Source organism: Mirounga angustirostris, unplaced genomic scaffold (genome assembly GCF_029215605.1).
Source record: "Mirounga angustirostris isolate CCGP_5_RB_7025 unplaced genomic scaffold, mMirAng1.0.hap1 SCAF_8, whole genome shotgun sequence".
NCBI lineage: Eukaryota > Metazoa > Chordata > Mammalia > Carnivora > Phocidae > Mirounga > Mirounga angustirostris.
This window is the reverse complement of record NW_026991716.1, coordinates 137,551,631-137,571,368: the sequence shown is the minus strand read 5'-3', so window position 1 is coordinate 137,571,368 and position 19,738 is coordinate 137,551,631. Positions and strand designations below refer to the sequence as shown.

At 41.6% G+C, this 19,738-nt stretch overlaps 1 long non-coding RNA gene across 1 annotated transcript in view; it reads left to right on the top strand.

Annotated features, from left to right (window-relative positions):
• The window catches only part of LOC123836789 (uncharacterized), a 131,647-nt gene extending 116,064 nt beyond the window's left edge, over positions 1–15,583 (top strand). Inside the window, exons 8-9 of the long non-coding RNA XR_010413831.1 lie at positions 4,652–4,801; positions 15,499–15,583. This is a non-coding gene — a long non-coding RNA (uncharacterized LOC123836789). The remainder of the gene's footprint in view (positions 1–4,651; positions 4,802–15,498) is intronic.
• Positions 15,584–19,738: the final 4,155 nt, after the last annotated feature.

Genomic DNA, 19,738 nt, shown 5'->3' with positions numbered 1-19,738 from the left:
TGAAAAAGCAAAAACCAAGCCAAGCCAAGGTAACATGTGGAGGGGATGTGATTTTTAGAATTACCATAGCCTTTTTCTTGTTAGTAAAGGGTCTTCCAAGTTTCTCTACATAGTGATTCTTCTCAGCTTGAAAATTTGATAAACACAATCTCAGTTACACAAGCATTTGACTGGAACAAGGAGTATCAAAGGTGCCGTCCTTAGATTTGGAAGGCTCTAAAGATAATTAGATAATATTGGTCTCAGTATTCTCATTGTATAATTATCTGATGTCCATGAGTCTTCCAAAATAAGAATTATTTTGTTGTTTTAACCAACAAAAAATTTTGACTTGCTCTTTAGTACACCATGCATCACGGTGCTGGTACATGCCCCGTGGCTGTCCCCTCTCCCTTGGGGCCCTGGCCCACTTCAGCAGGGGCCAACAAGTTTGTGTCCTTATAGCATCTTGAGGCCCAGGGTGGAGCAGAATGGAGTTCGACAGCCACTGCCAGTGCGTTCATGTCCATTAAAGGCTCCAGTGCACTGTCCATCATTGTCAGATGAATATTCCGTCTGGTGACAAGGGACTATCACAACTTGTGGTCCATGTTCTGTCCATGTAACTTCCTGATATGGCCTCTGATGGAGTTTTCAGGTTAAATGCTGAAAGGGGTGTGTCTGCATTACTGCTTCTCAAAGATGCCTCAGATGCTAATGCTTTAATAACTGAGGAATATTTGCCCTTAAATATTTTTCTATGCAATAAAGTAAGTCTTCTACATTATACGGATATATATGTATTTATAGACACCTATAATTAGACTCAAGATATTTTCATTTTGTAAAAAAATGTGTGAACACTTTTGTTTTTCTGAGTGACCTGTGTGCCCACCAAAAAATGATTTCTTACCCCTAGTGAACACTATTTCTGCGCATCCACTCCTATCTCTATTTTTCTTCTTTCTCTCCTTTTTTTCCCTCTCTGTTCCTCTATTGCTCTTTCTCCCTCTCATTTTGCCTCAGATATAATCTAAGTTATATAACATCCAGTAATATAACATACATTAAAAATAGATCATAACAGACTTCCAGTTAAACAAAGAAGTTTGAACATTTTATTCATCTTTTCTCCCTTCTGAAATCCCACCAAAGTGATAGTAAAAGAATAACACACCATAAACCCACTAGAATTGAAGGGAAAGGAGGGGAGATTTCTGTGTCTAGAAGTTAGCAGTTTGGAAACTTGAAAGGAGAAGGGAGACATATAAATGACTTGAATCCCAGGGACAGCTACTACCTAAGTCTCTGGGTAGAAAATGGAAAAAAAGCAAGATCTCTCTTCTCACAGAAACCTGGAAAAACCCAGGAATTAGAGCATTGGGTCAGGATGCAGGTGGGGCTGAAAACAGGAATAATGATGGAAAGCCAAAGGAGAATTAGGGCTTCAGATGGTTTTGTTCACCCTGTATAACTGGCAATCATGCTTTCCTTATTCCAGGACAAGGTGGGAGATTTACTTTCTGGGGATATTGAGCTAGACAGCCTCTAGATTTGGGGACATCCCAGGTAGGAGGTTTGAGGATCCTCTATAAGGACAGTGGTCCAATATGAAATACAGTTAACCTTTGAACAACACGAGTTTACACTACATGGCTTTTTTCCCCCAAAAAATACAGTACAGTACTGTAAGTATATTTTCCCTTCCTTATGATTTTCTTAAAAACATTTTCTTTTCTCTAGCTCACTTTATTGTAGGAATACTATGTAATACATACAACGTATGAAATTGTATTAATCAACTGTTTATGTTCTGGTAAGGCTTCCCATCCACAGTAGGCTATTAGTAGTTCAGTTTGGGGGAATCAAAGTTATGTGCGGATTTCTGACTGTGTGAGGAGTTGGTGCCCATAATCCTCATGTTGTTCAAGGGTCAACTGTATTTTAAATACTGGCATTTAGGGCCCTAGTGAAACAGCCAATTTTCTGTAATGAATCCATGTCTTACAAGGTCTCATCTGTAATTATGAACAGATAGTGAAGGATAACCAAGAATTCATGTCAAACCTTTAACTGAGTAACAGAGATTCAAACAGAAAAAAGGACAATGTGGTACAGAACAAAACAAAACAAATGGAACAAAAGACTTCAGAGAGATATACATGGAGCAACTATAAAATTCTATAGAAAAGAATCCAACAGAATAAGAAAAGGGATTTAGACACTTAAACATATGGTAGCATAAAATAAAAAATTAGATGATGAAGCTGACAGATATCCAAAAAATAGAACAGAAAGACAAAGAGAGGAGAAGTGAGAAGTGAAAAAGAGAAAAAAATAGAGGATCAGATCAAAAGATCCAAATGATGGCCATTTCAGAAAGAGGGAACAGATTAAATGAAAGGAAGAAGTAAATTAAATAAATACAAAATATCAAGAAAAGATGTCCAGAACTGAAGAACATGATTGTCCAGATTAAAGGTGTATAATGAGTGCCCAACATAATGAGAGAAAAAAGACCCACACCTAGATGTATTTTTGTGAAGTCTCAGAACTACAGGAAAACAGATAATCTTTTAGAGAGAGAGAGAAACTCAGTGGAAAATTGCCTTTGAAAGTTAGGAGGAGGGTGCCTGGGTGGCTCAGTTGGTTGAGCGACTACCCTCAGCTCAGGTCATGATCCCAGAGTCCTAGGATCGAGTCCCTCATCGGGCTCCCGGCTAGGTAGGGAGCCTGCTTCTCCCCCTGACCCTCTTCCCTCTCATGCTGTTTCTCTCTCTGTCAAATAAATAAATAAGTAAATAAATAAATAAATAATAAAATCTTTAAAAAAAAAAGTTAGGAGGAGACAGAACTTGTACCACTATTTAAAAAAAGAAGAGACAATGAAAGAAGCAGAAAAAGAGGGAGGCTTCCTCTCCACTCCGTCACTCTGGGGATCTGGTGAGGGGATTAGCTGGGACTCAGCACCACCCCTCCCTGCTTCCCATTGGCTCCCCTCATGGGGACAGTGTTGCAGCATCAGGATTACTGCCACAGTTGGGCTCTCAGGTGATGCCAGGCTTACTGCCCTAAGTACACAGTGGTATAAAGCTTACCACATGGACTACTATGAATCATTTGGATGTTTGAGTTCTGTCCTTTTTTAAATTTTATTACCTTATAGTCATACTAGATAGTAAATCAGCAGCAGAGCTGGATTCAGAACTGAACTATCTTGACAGGAAGCTGAACACTTCTGGATGGAAGCATGAAGGGACTCTGAAATAATCTCCACACATCTCTGGCAATGGGAGATGGTGACTGCTGTTCACCCAGGTGGCTGCGTGCACATGAACAAGATGTGAACTTTCGTTTAAGCCATTGTTTAAGGTTTTGGGGTCTTTTGTTACTGCAGTGTAACATGTAGTATTCAGGTTACTCCCCATCCTTCACAGTGTAGGAACTAAAATGTCTATACCTTGTAATTGATTGCTGGGAGGCCAAAGGACTAACTTAACTTATTTCTGCTTGAAGATTGAATTCTTTCTGTCAAGCATTCACATTTTCTCCAGAGGTCCTGGGGCTACTGATGGATAGTGAGATTATATGCCATGGAATGATCACATTCTATATAAACTTTCCTTTATTCTAAAAAAAAAAGACCCAGAGGGTATCATTGTTCCAAGAGACCTCCCTCTTACATTTGTAATCATTAATGTCAAGGATCTTAAAGGAAAGATAGGTTCAAGGAAAGTTTGTGAGATCACTACTTATAAATTTCCCCAAAGCCTATCATCAGTCTAGATCACAGGGGAGGGATCCACAAATATTTGTATAGGTGGTTAGAAAACACAGGATACAGTCTAGTGAATGGTGGAGCTTCTCTGGACTTGAACACATTTTTGGCTCTTGTTGTCATGGCGCCCCTCCAGGACTTTCCTCTCAGTTTCAGCCTTCCCTGGAGACCAGATGCTTCAGCTCCAGCCCCGGGGCCTCCGGGGAAGAGATCCTGGTGCTTCCTGTGGAGTCGTAGCTGCCCTTTCATTTGGGGAGAGTAGGACTTGCTGGTGAATTGGTAGCTGAATTGCTTAATTTCCTTTTTGGAAAGGCTGGATCAAGTCTCTTCTTTGGGTTGAGTTATATCTCCCCTGAGTCTTCATGAATGCCCTTGGCTTTCTGAAATGTTTTGTGGTTGAGTGCTGTCCTAGGAGTTACTGGGCTAGTATTGAGGCTGTTATAACCATCATTGCCATAAAAGCACTACAGCCAACAAATGTGTCACAGGAAAATGTTACTATGACGAGCACTCCAAATGCTGGGAAGCTCTCTATTTTAGCATCACTTCCTGCAGCTCAGTCTCCTTGAATGTCATTTGGATCTGCTCATTCCCATTGTCACAGCCATGGACAAGATCTCTGTCTCATCAAGTGTGGACTATTTGCACAAGCTCCCTGGCCAGCCTTCCTGCTGTCACTGGGCTCTTCCATTTCCTTCTCCAGGGGCTCATATGGATTGTACTAGATAGACCTCCTTTATTCTAGATAGAACACTGGAAGTGATGACTACCTAAATTAGGAAGGTGAGATGTCTAAACCTAAGGACAAAAAAATGACTGGGTTTCAGGATTAACTAGAACCCAGAGACTTAGAAGCCACCAAGAATCTCTCTTCCTCCTTTCTGCTCATCTTAGACGCCACCAAGAATCTCTCTTCCTCCATTCTGCTCATCATGCAACATTCTCCTCTGCTCAGCCAGCCAGAGCATTGGCATCCACATCGTAGGAACCAAAGCCACCCAGTGACTGAGCACCACATCTACCAGCTGCAACACCAGGGAAGAGGTGGGTCATGGAAAACACTATTGCTTATGGAAACCATGTGGATGGAAGTGGGATGGTGGGAAATGGTTCCCAGAAGAGATCGGGTGCTTGTGTGACAAACAATAGGTGCATGTTATTCAAAGCAGCCAGAAGAATCTTCCTTCAGTGCCTTCCACACCTGCCACACGAGTCACCAGCCTTCATGCAAACTGCTTATTCCTGTCTGAATTTTATAGATATCGTTTGTTCACCATCTTGAAATATCCCTGATCTTTGGGAAGCAGTCTTCCTTTTTTCCTACAGAATTCATCTTCTGCCCAAATATTTTCAACCAGCCCTACTGTATCCAGAAATCCTTCCAGCTCTTGCTTGTTGTAGAGTTGGTTGAGTAAATTAATAAGTGTACACAAACATAAATGCCAGCTATGGCATCTCTCCTCCTAGACATCTTGGAACAAATGACTGGAATCCCCAATTCTCCTGGTTTTGAAGCTTGTTATGAATCCCTGAGGGGGCTCAGGTGCCTCTCACACAATCTCTATTCTACACAGAGTTGATCCTGGCATAAAAACTACCACCTTTGTGTTGTAACAAAGCAAAGCAAACAAAACCAATACATAAGAAGATGTGGTATATATACATAATGGAATATTACTCAGCCATCAAAAAGAATGAAATCTTGCCATTTTCAATGACCTGGATGGAACTAGAGGGTATTACCCTAAGCGAAATAAGTCAGTCAGAGAAAGACAGATACCATATGATTTCACTCATATGTGGAATTTAAGATGCAAAACAAATGAACACAGGAGAAGGGAAGGAAAAATAAGACAAAAACAGAGAGAGAGGCAAATCATAAGACACTCTTAACTATAGGGAACAAACTGAGGGTTGCTGGAGGGGAGGTGGGTGGGGAATAGAGTAACGGGGTGATGGGCATTAAAGCAGGCACTTGAAGTAATGAGTACTGGGTTTGTATGCAACTGATGAATCACTAAATTCTACCTCTGAAACTAATAATACAATGTATGTTAATTAAATTGAATTTTTTTTTTAGATTTTATTTATTTATCTGAGAGAGAGAGAATGAGAGACAGAGAGCATGAGAGGGAGGAGGGTCAGAGGGAGAAGCAGACTCCCTGCCGAGCAGGGAGCCCGATGTGGGACTTGATTCTGGGACTCCAGGATCATGACCTGAGCCGAAGGCAGTCGCCTAACCAACTGAGCCACCCAGGCGCCCAATTAAATTGAATTTAAATAAAAAATTAAAACAAAAAACAATAGGTAACCACGTGCACAAAGTATATATGGGCCTAGCAGACTTTACCAATGCTGTCATTATGGAGACTGAAGGGGGAGGGACTGTCTCTCAGCAAAATGTACAATTCAAAGGGCCAAAAAACTCAACTGTTTATCAGCCTCTGCTGTTCCGCCATTGACCCTGGCCCTTCAAGGCCCAGCCTCCTCCCGTTGACACTTTTCTTTTCTTTCTCTTTCTTCAATAATTATTTTTCATTTGAGTATAGTTGACACACAATGTGAGATTAGTTTTAGGTGTACAACATAGTAATTCGAATTCTCCATACATTATTCTATGTTCACCACAAGCGTAGCTCCCATCTGCCACCATACAACACTATTACATCATTGACTATATTCCCTATGCTGTGCCTCTCACTCCTATGACTTATTCATTCCATAACTGGAAATCTGTATCTCCCACTCCCCTTCACCCATTTTGCCCATTTTCCAGCCCTCCTCCCTCTAGCAAACATCCATTTGTTCTCTGTATTTATAGGTCTGATTCTACTCTTTATTTGTTTATTCATTTGTTTTGTTTTTTAGATTCCACATATGAGTGAAATCATATGGTGTTTATCTTTCTCTGTCTGACTTATTTCACTTAGCATTATGCCCTCTAGTTCCATCCAGCTCATTGCAAATGGCAAGATTTCATCTTTTTTATGACTGTGTAATATTCCAGTGTGTGTGTGTGTGTGTGTGTGTGTGTGTGTGTGTGTGTGAGAGAGAGAGAGAGAGAGAGAGAGAGAGAGTATGCTACATCTTCCTTATCCATTCATCTATTGATACTTAGGTTGCTTCCATATCTTGGCTATTGTAAATAATGGTACAATACACATAGAGGTGAATATATCTTTTTGAATTAGTGTTTTTGTTTTCTTTGGGTAAATAACCAGTAGTGGAATTACTGGATCATACGGTAATTCTATTTTTAATTTTTTGAGGAAACTCCATACTGCTTTCCATAGTGGCTGCACCAGTTAGCATTCCCACCAACATTCCCACCTTTCTCCTCATCCTCACCAACACTTCCTTGTGTTTTTTATTTTAGCCATTCTGACAGATATAAGGTGATATCTCACTGTAGTTTTGATTTGCATTTTCCTGATCCTGTTGATGAATGATGTTGAGTATCTTTTCATGTGCTGTTGGCACTTTTCTATTTCTCTTCCCCTCTTGTCCTCTTCACTCATTCCCCCCACCAACCAAAACTGATAGATTGCCCCCTCTTTCAGGCCATCTTGCTATTCTCAGTGTAGAACCAAAGTTGAGACAAAACGCTGGATCCAAGCTACCTCGGAGGTGCTTGGCTGCCCATGTGCCCAGCCTAGGAGAGCTTCTTTCTGCTCAGGCACTAATTCCCGGTCTCATATACTGTGACCAGGAGCAGAGCTGCTCTGAATAAAGAAGGTGGGTTGAGGCCATGTTCCCAGAACAGGGCTGCTTCCTGGCAAGGGTATGGACTCCCCACCGTAGTGAGTGTGTGATTTAGGGCAGGGGTGGATGTAAGGAAACAGCATGTGGATGGGCATGAGCATTAAGTTTTGTTCCTTTTCTTACAGATGACTAGGAGGGATATTCCTGAGCAAGATACAGGGCTTTCTGCATGGAGCTAAATATAACTTTTGAGCAGGGAATATGGTGACTCTGCCAGGGGAGGGATCCCAGGCTGAGCCAGATGGGCCAGGGATGGGGCAGGCCAGGGATGGGAGGCTAGGAATGCTTCTCAGTGGACCTGATAACAGATTGAGTAGACGAGCTGTGGAACCAGCTCTCCAGAAGCGTCTCCAGCACAAACTCAGGAGAATATAGAAAGAAAAAAAGGGGACAGAATTGAGGAAATAGTATGCTGATGGAAAGGGCAGCTTGATTCAGGGAGGCTGAGAAAGTGGTGAAGGACCATACTGGAAGAAAGGCTTGTTTTGAAACTATTGCAGAGCCCAAGTGACACTGTTTAAAGCGGCAAGTGGAATGATGGCCAAGGCCAGTCTTCTCCTGGAAGTTCAAAGTGTGGGAATGGGATGGAGCCAGCCAGGAAAGACTCTGCTTCTCAGAGGACTTCAAAGACTGAGAGAAGATGCAGAACTTAAGGTAAGAAGAGGAAAAGAACAGGGGACTCAGGGGCAGATCTAAGAGGAGGACTTTCGGACAAGTGCTCCCCAAACATGCCTATTGAGTTAAGTGCCACGGGGCATAGATTATGTGGGTCTTGCTTGGTGCTCAGTACAATGTCTGGCACATAGTAAGTACTCAATACACATTTGTTGGTAAAGGCATAAGAGTGCTCCTAGAAGATGCATCATATAATAGGTGTCATTGCCAAGTGTGTTTGGGGCAAGCTCCAATAATGCTTTTCTCTTTAGGAAATGTTCAAATTGCATTAGCTAGTTTAAAGCTCTGAGAAATCCCGAAGGAAAGGAACTTGTCTAACTTTCCTTAACCCAGTGTTTGCCATACTTATTTGGCCAGAATGTTCCCCATCCCAATTGTCATGACACCTGTTAACACTTGGAGGAGCGCAGGTTCAGGTACAAAGAGAGAACCAGGAAGGGGCTGGAATCCTTGCCAAGACAAAGAGAGATCTGAGAGTGTGGGTTCTTGGAGAATGAGATAGGTGTGCAGGACATGGCGGGTAGAGAGGATGAGTGTAGTAGAGTCGGAGGAGAGAAGGGCACAAGCCTGGACCCAGGACCTTCTGCCTCCCCATGCATGTGTTTGCCAAGAGAAGTGGTGGCAGAGCCCACAACTAGGCAAACTCAGGGGAAGGATGGCCTAATAAGGTCAAATGTTCAGCTTGTTCAAGGTGAGAGGGGCAGGGTCTACACAGCAGTCCTCATACTGATATCTCACAGGTCTTTGTCAGACCTGGAGGTGTTCTTCAGAGATGTATCACATGACACCCCCAAAGCAAAGGCATTTTATGTCAATTTCTATGTAATTTCTTCCTTTCTCCCTCCTTCTCCCTCCCATTCCCCACCCCCTTCCTTCCTTCCTCCCTCCCCTGTCCATCCCTTCCTAAAAGCGGGGGTTTGTGTTTCTTTTCCCAGTAATGTGTAGACCATGAAAAAATATCCTTCCTCCTGATCCTCTGACTCTGGATGTATCCTCATTCATTCATTCAGTCATTGGTTGGGTCATTCATTGATAGGGGTGGGGTAATCCAGCCCTCAAGTCTTAGATAAAAAAAAAAAAACACCAAGACAATCTAATTAAATTCCAAAGTGGAAAGTTTACACCAGTGATTTTTAAACTTGATCATTCAAGAATCACTAGGAAAATAAAAAAAGACACATCCTTGTGTTCCATGCCTGAATCAGAATCCTGGATTTTTAACTTAAAATTGTAAGAGCATCCCAGGACATTGTCATGGTATGTGTGCTCAGCACTGCACTGTGAATTAGTGTTTGGAAAATACTGTAGACAATAGGCCATCTCTCTGAGATCAAGGATGGAACCACATCTGACCGACTGACTGAGTTATCGTGCTTGTCTCACTTGCTAATGAGGAAGGTACAGAGGAGGGATCCGAGCCCTCATGACCAGACAGACAGCCATCTGCCACACAGAGACCTGCTAACATGCCCGGAAAGTTGAGAGCCACACATTTCTGCTCTAAGGTCCTTGAAGTGGAAAAGGTGGCCTATTGCCATTTTATTTGGTCCCATGACTACCATGAAGCTTCAGTCCCCACACTCCACACTTGCCTGTTAAAGGTCTGTCTGTTTCCCCTTTCACCAAATTTACCTGTATGGGCAATGATACTGAAGACTCTCCTCCAAGCTGTGACAGATCATTGAAAATTGCTAGGAAAATAACTGCATAATAATGACAGCAATAATACTTGAGACCCTGTGTTCCCTAAGCGTGCTTCTTTACCCCCAGAGTGTTTTCAAAGCATGTGTCATTGCTTTGGGGCAGGCTTTTACTGTTAGCATCCTCATAACTGACACTCATCTGGGGCCCCATTTACTTTTTTATACATTTAGTCATGCATACAGATCCGAGGACTGTGGCGACTCACTCAAAAAACTCATTTGGGGGGACTACAAAGAGTGTCTTTATCAGTTGTTTTAATAACAACACAACCCCAATTAAACAGCTCAGTTTGGCTCCTTAGATATTCCTTCTCAAATCATGTCATACATATTTTGGGAAACTGTATTAAAATACTACATATTCTCCCATCCCCCAGCCCCTTCAGTCTTTGTTTATTGCTTTAGTTCATTCCTGGATTTTCTCGCCAAGCTGTGGGTAAGGAGAGCCATGGATAAGTTTATTTATTTATTTATTTATTTTTTGCTTCAAAGGATAGAAATGTCTGATTTCTCTCTGTTTTTGGAAAAATTGAGTAGTTGTAGAAAATCTAAAGCAGAACAATCTAAAACCTCCTTAGAGGGAGCTGCCTCCTGCTCTCCTTTCCTCCCTCCTTCTCTCTCTTCCTCCTGTCCTTCCTTCCTTCCCCACTCCATGTTTACTAAGTATCCGTAATGTGCCAGCCACTGTTCTAGATTCTGAATCAGACACAAAGGTGAGCAAAGTATGGTCCCTGCTCTCAGGTGTCCCACAGTCTTCTGAATCTCTCCAAGAGGACAACCTAAGAGATATGCAACATTGCTTGTGTCAGTATGAAATCATTCTGAGATGTCCACGCATGCTTCGGGGGACACCTTCCTGGCTCATAATTCCTTTTCCTGCAGACTTCTCTGTTCAGGGTACAGGCCTAGACAGGCACGAGACTGAGGACTTCATTACTCACAGAAGCCGCCGTGAGATAATCAGCATTTTTTGATGCTGGTCCTGAGCCCCAATTCCACAGGGTGACGTGAAGACAGCCCAATGACCTGCGAGCATGTGGTGGCTTGCTTCCAGGAGAGGATTTCTGAGTGCAGAGAACCCAAATCTTTTTTGATGTGCAGGATGCCTACCCTTTTCTTCAACGGGAGACCTTATACAGCTTCTGAGACTGCTTGATATGTGTGGAGATTCTCCCCCAACACACCTTTCTCTTGCCCTCTGGAAATCCAAATGAAAATAAAGCAGCTGTCAAGTGTAAAGTGAGATATAAGTGCCTCCCCCTGCCCCCGGTCAAGGCCCCAGATATTGTCCCTGCCCTGCTGGCTGTCCTTCCCTACTCTGCCTTCTCCTTCTTACCCTCATCCATATTCCACTTGGCTGGAGACACAGACCTGAGCTCTAAGGGTGTCCAAGCTCCAGTTTGAGATACATTTAAGGAAAGCTGGAGTTGGCAAACCATGGTCCCAGCTAAACCTAGATTGCAGTCTGTGTTTGTGCATCTCTGGAGCTAGGGGTGATATTTAGATTTTTAAAAGGTTGCATATATTAAAAAAAGAATATGAGATAGAGACAGCCCACAAACCTGAAATATTTACTATCTTGACTGTTATAGGAAAAGTTTGCCAACTCCTATTGAAGAAATTGTCATGTTATAGGGGAAGGGGGACCATACAGAAAAATAGCAGTACATCATCCCCAGAATGGATGGAGGTGCTGGGGTCCAGTGTAGCATGCTACCTTTTCATTCTTTGAGGAGTCCTGCATACCTCCTTGGGAGAAAGCAGACTGTATGAGCTTCCTCGTGTCTTAGAAGTTGCAGATCTCTCAGGCTCTAAAATTGTACTTTCTGTCTCTGTCTCTCTCTCTGTTGCTCTCTCTTACTGTTGTGAATTAAATCAGAAAAAGTGAAGAAAAGAATGTGAATTATTGTTCCAATTATGATATGTGATTCAAACACGTGAGGGATCTTGGCTCTTCTTCCTCTCCCCATTAAGTGCAGCTACAGCATCAATTAGGATTTAGATGATGTTCTCAGATCTGGGGAATGGATTGCTGAGTGCCAGGAAAATACTACTACAGTGTCTGTGCATGCACGGAGCTTGCTGGACAGCTGCTCAAACGGATTTCCTTTGTGCTGTCCCTCATCTGAGCTCTGTAGAAATTCTCTCCTCTCAAAGTCGTCTTGGAGTGCTTGAGTCCTCAGATCCCTGCAGTACCTTATTTTTTTTTAACCTCTCTGTTACATAAAGACTTAAGATTTTGGCTTATACTTCATATACATTGAAACATGCATATGCTTGAGAATATTGATGCTTCCTCTAAAATGGCTGTGGATACTTTCTTCTTCCAGACTCTTTATGGGGTTGACTCCAGCCTCTAAACTTGGCCTTGAAATGTGGCAAGCAGTTCAATAATGTAGAACACAGGAGACCTGACTTAGCTAAGTCTGATTTTGACTAGAGCAAGAGGCCTATTTAAAAAATTGAATGGTGGTGGCTTGCCACCTTGAAGAAAGTAGCAGTTTTAAATCAATATACTCCACCATCTGAGAAACAGATGTTAATAAGATATGACATTTGAAGGACATTTCAGAAGAATAGGATTATACTGAATATTTTTCTAATGTTTATCTAATTCTTCCCAAGTGACTTTGGAGTACAGAAAGGCAAGTGCCACCGTTCTCAGGGCTATGAGTGTATTAGCTTGTTTGATGACCACATCCCAAGATGTTATTGTGCTCCTCATTTGACAGAGGAGGAAACTGAGGCACAGGGAGGTAAATGGAATAGCTCAGATACAGAGCCTGATGATTTAGTTCCAGAGCTCATAGCCTCTTCTGACTGACACCTCATGTTCTCAGCATGCCTAGTCATATACCGGAAGGGGGATTCTTGACACTGGTCATGAATTAGAGTCACCTGGGAAATGTTAAAAAAACATAATGTGGCCTGGGCTTCACTCAGCTTTTCTTTTTGGGGTTGCTGCTACTACATTTGGGGGTTTCTCCTAATATGTGATCGGGAAGGAGAATCACTTCTCTAAGGGATTGTCTCAAGGTTCAAGTACATGCAATTGATATTTGGATTTTGATTTCATTGGTTAGATATTGTGGCCTGGATATTGGTAATTTTTAAAAACTTCCACATTACTCTCAGGTTGAATATAGCTCAATATTAGAAACTTCATAATGGGGCACCTGGGTGGCTCAGTTGGTTAAGTGACTGCCTTCGGCTCAGGTCATGATCCTGGAGTCCCTGGATCGAGTCCCACATCAGGCTCCCTGCTCGGCAGGGAGTCTGCTTCTCCCTCTGACCCTCCCCCCTCTTATGTGCTCTCTCTCATTCTCTCTCTCTCAAATAAATAAATAAAATCTTAAAAAAAAAAAAACTTCATAATGGCATTGCTCTTTGTAGGATAACATTGCCTAGAGAAAGCTAATTTTGCCTTCCCTCTAAAAATCCTTAAAGACCATTTAATCAGGTAGCTCTTAACATAAAGGAGTTTTACAGTATGGGGTTTCCTCAAAAAAGTTAAAAATGGAACTACCCTACAATCCAGCAATCGCACAACTGGGTATTTACCCAAAAAATACAAACACACTAATTCAAAGGGATACATGCACCCCTATGTTTATAGCAGCTTATTTACAATAGCCAAACTATGGAAGCAGTCCAAGTGTCCAAAGATAGATGAATGGATAAAGAAGATGTGATATATACACACAATGGAATATTATTCAGGTATAAGAAGAATGAAATCTTGCCATTTGTGATGACATGGTCGGAGCTAGAGAGTATAATACTGAGTGAAATAAGTCAGTCCGAGAGAGACAAATACCATAGGATTTCACTCATATGCAAATTTAAGACAAAACAAATGAGCAAAGGGAAAAAAAAGAAAGACAGAGAGAGACAAATCAAGAAACAGTCTCTTGGGGGGAAGAGCAAGATGGCGGAGGAGTAGGAGGCCTAAATTTCGTCTGGTCCCAGGAATTCAGCTGGATAGGGATCCAACCATTCTGAACACCTACAAACTCAACAGGAGATCGAAGAAAAGAATAGCAGCAACTCTCTGAACAGAAAAGTGACCACTTTCTGGAAGGTAGGATGTGCGAAGTGAATCTGAGGCGATATTCTGGAGGATAGACGGCGGGCGAGGGGGCCTCCATCGGCCGCTTCTGGCAAGTGATAGAGCAGCAGAGCACAAAATCGGAACTTAGAAGTCGGCTCCGCTGAGGGATGTCGCTCCAGTGGCTAAGCTGGGGGTGGAACCCTTGTGGGACAGTGTGGTCTCAGGACCCTCAGGGTCACAGAAAGACCGGGGGTGCCTGAGTGCGGCACAGCTCCCAGGTATCGGAGCAGGGAAGCCGGCTGCAGAGGCGGAGCCCAGGCGCGGGCTCTCAGCTCGGGGTTGCCATAAACCGTGATCCCCAGCACAGTCGGGCCATTGCTCCTCCAACAGGGACCCAACAAGAAGCAGGTCCAGGGAGACTCCCCTTCCTCCACCTGGAGGAGCGGTGCAGGAGTGCACCGCAGGGATCTGCTGGGTTTGGAGACTCCCTCCACACGGGGTCGGGTGCCAGAGATAGAAACGCGTGGTCACAGGTGGGGTGAGCACGGAGTGTGGCCGGAGACCAGGGAGACGGGAGTGACTGACTGTTTTTCTCTGGGGGCGCACTGAGGAGAGGGGCCTGAGGTCTTGGCTCCTCTGGGGCGGAGATTGGGAGGCCTCCATTTTCACTCTCGGCCTCCAAAGCTGTATGGAAAGCTTGCAGGGAACAAAAGCTCCCAAGAGCAAACCCGAGCAGATGACTTAGCCCAGACCGGCAAGGGCAGGGCAATTCTGCCTCCGGCAAAGACATTTGGGAACCACGGCAACAGGCCCCTCCCCCAGAAGATCAGTGAGAACAGCCAGCCAATACCAAGCTTACCGATCAATGAGAACGGCAGAACTCCAGCGCTAGGGGAATACTGCACATAGAATCCATGGCTTTTTCCCCATGATTCTTTAGTCTTTCAAAGTTAATTTTTTAAATATCTTTTTTCTTTTTCTTTTTTTTTCTTTTCTTTTTCCCTTTTGCAACCAACATCTTATCAATCTCTTTTTTAAAAAATCGTTTTTATTTTTCATTTTAAGAGTCATATTCTATCCCTTCATAGTAGTTAACCTTATTTTTGGTATATATATATAAGTTGTTCTCTCTTTAAAATTTTGGGATACAGTTTCTTCTAACAGACCAAAATATACCCTAAATCTCTAGTGTATGGCTTTGTTCTAGTTTCCTGCCTGATCACATTCTCTCCACCCCCCCTTTTTTTTTAAATCCTCTTCTTTCTTTTTTCAATCAACTTCTTATCAATTCCTTTTATAAAATATTTTATAATTTTCATCTTTACAGTCATATTCCATCCCTTCATCATATTTACCCTTATTTTTGTACATATATAAGTTTTTCTTTCTTTAAAATTTTGGGAGGCACTTTCTTCTAACAGACCAAAATACGCCCAAAATCTAGTGTGTGGCACTGATCTATGCACCAGCCTGATCGAATTTGATCATATTCTGCTTTTTTTTAATCTTTTTCTTTTTCTTTTTTCTTTCTTCCCTTTCTTTTCCCCCAGTTTCAGGTCTCTTCTGATTTGTTTAGTGTATATTTTTCTGGGGTCGTTGTTACCCTGTTAGCATTTTTTTCTCTCATTCATCTATTCTTCTCTGGACAAAATGACAAGATGGAAAAAATCACCTCAAAAAAAAAAAAAAAAGAACAAGAGGCAGTACCGACTGCCAGGGACCTAATCAATACAGACATTAGTAAGATGTCAGAACTAGAGTTCAGAATGACGATTTTAAAGGTACTAGCTGGGCTTGAAACAAGCATGGAAGATATTAGAGAAACCCTTTCTGGAGAAATAAAAGGACTAAAATCTAACCAAGTCGAAATCAAAAAGGCTATTAATGAGGTGCAATAAAAAATGGAGGCTCTAACTGCCAGAATCAGTGATATAGAAGACCAAATGATGGAAAAGAAAGAAGCTGAGAAAAAGAGAGATAAACAACTACTGGATCATGAGGGCAGAATTCGAGAGATAAGTGATACTGTAAGATGAAACAATATTAGAATAATTGGGATCCCAGAAGAAGAAGAGAGGGGCAGAAGGTATATTGCAGCAAATTATAGCAGAGAACTTTCCTAATTTGGGGAAGGAAACAGGCATCCAAATCCAGGAGGCACAGAGAATCCCCCTCAAAATCCATTAAAATAGGTCAACACCCTGACATCTAATAGTAAAACTTACGAGTCTCAGAGGCAAAGAGAAAATCCTGAAAGCAGCTTGGGAGAAGACATCTGTAACCTACAATGGCAGAAACATTAGATTGGCAACAGACCTATCCACAGAGACCTGGCAGGCCAGAAAGGACTGCCAGGATATATCCAGAGCACTAAATGAGAAAAATATGCAGCCAAGAATACTATATCCAGCTAGGCTGTCATTAAAAATAGAAGGAGAGATAAAAAGCTTCCAGAACAAACAAAAACTAAAGGAATTTGCAAACACGAAACCAGCCCTACAAGAAATCTTGAAAGGGGTCCTCTAAGCAAAGAGAGAGCCTAAAAGTAACATAGACCAGAAAGGAACACAGACAATATACAGTAACAGTCACCTTACAGGTAATACAATGGCACTAAATTCCTATCTTTCAATAGTTACCCTGAATGTAAATGGGCTAAATGCCCCAATCAAAAGACACAGGCTATCAGATTGGATAAAAAAACAAGACCCATCAATATGCTGTCTGCAAGAGACTCATTTTAGACCCAAAGACAGCCCCAGATTGAAAGTGAGGGGGTGGAAAACTATTTACCATGCTAATGGACACCAAAAGAAAGCTGGGGTGGCAATCCTTATATCAGACAAATTAGATTTTACACCAAAGACTATAATAAGAGATGAGGAAGGACACTATATCCTACTTAAAGGGTCTATCCAACAAGAAGATCTAACAATTGTAAATATCTATGGCCCTAACATGGGAGCAGCCAATTATATAAGGCAATTAATAACAAAAGCAAAGAAACACATCAACAACAATACAATAGTAGTGGGGGACTTTAACACCCCCCTCACTGAAATGGACAGATCATCTAAGCAAAAGATCAACAAGGAAATAAAGACTTTAAATGACACACTGGACCAAATGGACTTCACAGATATATTCAGAACATTCCATCCCAAAGCAACAGAATACACATTCTTCTCTAGTGCCCATAGAACATTCTCCAGAATCGATCACATCCTAGGTCACAAATCAGGTCTCAACTGGTACCAAAAGGTTGGGATCATTCCCTGCCTATTTTCAGACCACAATGCTTTGAAACTAGAACTCAATCACAAGAGGAAAGTCAGAAAGAACTCAAATACATGGAGGCTAAAGAGCATCCTACTAAAGAATGAATGGGTCAACCAGGAAATTAAAGAAGAATTAAAAAAATTCATGGAAACAAATGAAAATGAAAACATAACTGTTCAAAATCTTTGGGATGCAGCAAAGGCAGTCCTAAGAGGAAAGTATATAGCAATACAAGCCTTTCTCAAGAAACAAGAAAGGTCTCAAATACACAACCTAACCCTACACCTAAAGGAGCTGGAGAAAGAACAACAAGTAAAGCCTAAACACAGCAGGAGAAGAGAAATAATAAAGATCAGAGCAGAAATCAATGAAATAGAAACCAAAAGAATAGTAGAACAGATCAACGAAACTAGGAGATGGTTCTTTGAAAGAATTAATAAGATTGATAAGCCCCTGGCCAGACTTATCAAAAAGAAAAGAGAAATGACTCAAATAAATAAAATCATAAACGAAAGAGGAGAGATCACAACCAACACCAAAGAAATACAAACAATTATAAGAACATATTATGAGCAACTCTATGCCAGCAAATTAGATAATCTGGAAGAAATGGATGCATCCCTAGAGATGTATAAACTACCAAAACTGAACCAGGAAGAAATAGAAAACCTGAATAGACCTATAACCACTAAGGAAATTGAAGCAGTCATAAAAAATCTCCCAACAAACAAAAGCCCAGGGCCAGATGGCTTCCCAGGGGAATTCTACCAAACATTTCAAGAAGAATTAATACCTATTCTTCTGAAACTGTTCCAAAAAATAGAAATGGAAGGAAAACTTCCAAACTCGTTTTATGAGGCCACCATTACCTTAATCCCCAAACCAGACAAAGACCCCATCAAAAAGGAGAATTACAGACCAATATCCTTGATGAACATGGATGCAAAAATTCTCACCAAAATACTAGCCAATAGGATCCAACAGTACATTAAAAGGATTATTCAAGTGGGACCAAGTGGGATTTATCCCTGGGCTGCAAGGTTGGTTCAACATCCACAAATCAATCAATGTGATACAATACATTAATATAAGAAAGAACAAGAAACATATGATCCTGTCAATAGATGCAGAAAAAGCATCTGACAAAGTACAGCATCCTTTCTTGATCAAAACTCTTCAGAGTATAGGGATACAGGGTACGTACCTCAATATCATAAAAGCCATCTATGAAAAACCCACAGCGAATATCATTCTCAATGGGGAAAAACTGAGAGCTTTCCCCCTAAGGTCAGGAACACGGCAGGGATGTCCACTATCACCACTGCTATTCAACATAGTATTAGAAGTCCTAGCCACAGCAATCAGACAACAAAAATAAATAAAAGGCAACCAAATCGGCAAAGAAGAAGTCAAACTCTCACTCTTTGCAGATGATATGATACTTTATGTGGAAAACCCCAAAGACTCCACCCCAAAACTGCTAGAACTCATACAGGAATTCAGTAAAGTGGCAGGATATAAAATCAATGCACAGAAATCAGTGGCATTCCTATACACCAACAGCAAGATGGAAGAAAGAGAAATTAAGGAGTTGATCCCGTTTACAACTGCACCCAAAACCGTAAGATACCTAGGAATAAATTAACCAAAGAGGCAAAGAGCCTATACTCAGAAAACTATAAAATACTCATGAAAGAAATTGAGGAAGACACAAAGAAATGGAAAAACGTTCCATGCTCATGGATTGGAAGAACAAATATTGTGAAGATGTCAATGCTACCTAGAGCAATCTACACATTCAATGCAATCCCTATCTAAATACCATCAACTTTTTTCAAAGAAATGGAACAAATAATCCTAAAACTTGTATGGAACCAGAAAAGACCCCAAATAGCCAGAGGAATATTGAAAAAGAAAAGCAAAGCTGGTGGCATCACAATTCTGGACCTCAAGCGATATTACAAAGCTGTCATTATCAAGACAGTATGGTACTGGCACAAAAACAGACACATAGATCAATGGAACAGAATAGACAGCCCAGAAATGAACCCTCAACTCTATGGTCAATTAATCTTCGACAAAGCAGGAAAGAATGTCCATTGGAAAAAAGACAGTCTCTTCAACAAATGGTGTTGGGAAAATTGGACAGCCACCTGCAGAAGAATGAAATTGGACCATTTCCTTACACCACACACAAAAATAGACTCCAAATGGTTGAAAGACCTAAATGTGAGACAGGAGTCCATCAAAATCCTAAAGGAGAACACAGGCAGCAACCTCTTCGACCTCAGCCACAGCAACTTCTTCCTAGAAACATCGCCAAAGGCAAGGGAAGCAAGGGCAAAAATTAACTATTGGGACTTCATCAAGATACAAAGTTTTTGCACCTCAAAAGAAACAGTCAACAAAACCAAAAGACAATCGACAGAATGAGAGAGGATATTTGCAAATGACATATCAGATAAAGGGCTAGTATCCAAAATCTATAAAGAACTTATCAAACTCAACACC